The sequence below is a fragment of the Harpia harpyja genome, chromosome 5 (genome assembly GCF_026419915.1).
Source record: "Harpia harpyja isolate bHarHar1 chromosome 5, bHarHar1 primary haplotype, whole genome shotgun sequence".
NCBI classification, from domain to species: domain Eukaryota; kingdom Metazoa; phylum Chordata; class Aves; order Accipitriformes; family Accipitridae; genus Harpia; species Harpia harpyja.
This window is the reverse complement of record NC_068944.1, coordinates 66,494,569-66,496,665: the sequence shown is the minus strand read 5'-3', so window position 1 is coordinate 66,496,665 and position 2,097 is coordinate 66,494,569. Positions and strand designations below refer to the sequence as shown.

The window sequence follows — 2,097 nt, the reverse complement described above, 5'->3', positions numbered from 1 at the left end:
AGCCATGTCCCTAGCTTCAGAACAGCAGAAAGGGTCACGGACTCTTGTCTGGACCCACATGCTGCTAGGCAGGCTTAAAAATAGACTTGAACTTCGTCACTGTGCCCCATTCATAGTATGTTGCTATTACCGTAGACGATTCACTCATTTATTTCTTTAAAGCTTTGTGACTACGCCATCCTATTAAAAGAAAAATACCCCTTCCCAAACATCCTGAATATTATGTGGAGGGAGGGTTGTGAGCTGGCCTCAAAGCATCAGAAATACAAACACTCATCATTTGATTGTGCACATTTAGGGCTGTTTGGTTGTTGTTGGTTTTGTTTTTTTTTTTTTTTTCCCAGGCTGCAGCTTCTGGAGTCACGTTGTCCCCGTGGCAGCTCAGCTGCTGTGTCATTAGCAGGACAGAGGCACAGGTTCGCAGCAGGGTGAGAGGCGCAGTGCCTCCAGGGAGCCAGGCCAACTGGTATGACTGCGCGGGGGAGAGGAGAGGCAGGGTGGGAAGGCACCCTGCCTGAGGTACACCATAAATACCTGTATGCATGCTTTTACACAGAGGCACGTGTGACACAGTTTTCTCACACAGGCTGGGTTTGCCCTCGCCCTGCATAGCTCTATATCCATGCACCAGCGTGCCATGGCTCCGGAGGGGAGTGGAGGATCGAGGGGACATGCCAGTCTGGGCTTTTGCACAGGGGCATGGGCTGCTGAGAGCACATCTGAGCAGGGAAAGGCTCCTGCCACTCTGACCAACGCGCTTGGGAGCACGGACACCTTCAGGGCCACTTGGAGTGACACAGGCCCAGTTTTTCCAGGGTAGCTTCCCAGATTCTGGGTCTATGTCAGATGCCTTATGGGGGGGAAAAAGTAATTATATGTGAGGATGACACAAACATATATATATATATATGAAAAGAGAAAAGGGCATGAAATGGTTCGGATTTTAATCCCGTAGCCACAAAGGGCTGGAAACACCCACTGGGGTACAAGGAGAGATGGTGGTGGAGCCCGTCCCTGAGCTCCTGGCGTGATTTTAAAAACTATCTCGTCCCTCCCCCCACCCCCAACATCCGCCCGCAGCTGTCAGACGCGGCAAAAAGTCACTAATTATCTACTGACCTGTTCCGCGCAATTATGCCGAAAATGATGCCGCCTAATTAACCTGACGTGTAAGATCGCGCCCTGTCAACGCCAACCAGGGCCTACCCGCAGCAGGGCTGTTACCCCCCGCCTTGGCCAGGGCCAGCGCTCTCACCTCGGGTCCCACACGGTCGCCCCAATGTCCCACATCACGGTCACAGCAGGGCCCCACACAGGCCACCCAAGTCTGTCACTGCAGGGCCACACAGCGTCACCCCAGGGAAGCCCCGCTGTCACCCTGGGGTCCCACACGGTCACTCCCCACGTCCCACATGGCCACCACAGGATCCCACACCGTGATGGTGACCATCAGGACCCACACGGTCACCACAAAGCCCCGCACCATCTCCACAGGGCCCCGCTCAGTCACCGTGGGGTCCCACAGCGAGGCTGTCCGGCACGGAGCCCGCTAGAGCAGCCAGGGGAAGGGCCGGGCCGCCCCTCCCGCCCCTTCTCTTCCCGCGGCGGGGCTGAGGCGGCGGCCGGGCCCTCGGCGGCTCCGGCGGGGCGGGGCCGAGGGGCAGCGTCCAGGCCGAGCGCGGGGAAAGTGCAGCCAGCCGCCTCGTTAGCGCAGTAGGTAGCGCGTCAGTCTCATAATCTGAAGGTCGTGAGTTCGATCCTCACACGGGGCAAGGGCCGGCGTCTCTTTTCTTCCTGCGGCGGGACAAGCCTCCCCCGCTTTTAGCTGGGACGGAGCCATACAAACCCGCCCTCTAACCCCTGGGCGTCGTCGTTGCTGTCGCGATTTATGAAGCCGTAGTTCCAGGGCAAGGACCTGCGCCTCCTGGTTGTGGGCTCACAGAAATAATTTCCGCAACGTCTGTTGTTAAAAAATGCACTTTGGCAGCGGGTTGTCTGCATCCAAGCTGTCTGCAAGCCCATTTTCAGCATTTGGGAATGAGGAAACGGGTCCCGCTCCTGCAGTGGGCTGCGGGGCAGCGGGCAGGGACTAGGAAC

At 57.4% G+C, this 2,097-nt stretch overlaps 1 non-coding gene across 1 annotated transcript; it reads left to right on the top strand.

The window, feature by feature from the left end:
- Positions 1-1,699: 1,699 nt before the first annotated feature.
- On the top strand, positions 1,700-1,772 carry TRNAM-CAU (transfer RNA methionine (anticodon CAU)). The gene has a single exon. It is a non-coding gene; the product is annotated as a tRNA-Met (tRNA).
- The last annotated feature ends 325 nt before the right edge of the window (positions 1,773-2,097 follow it).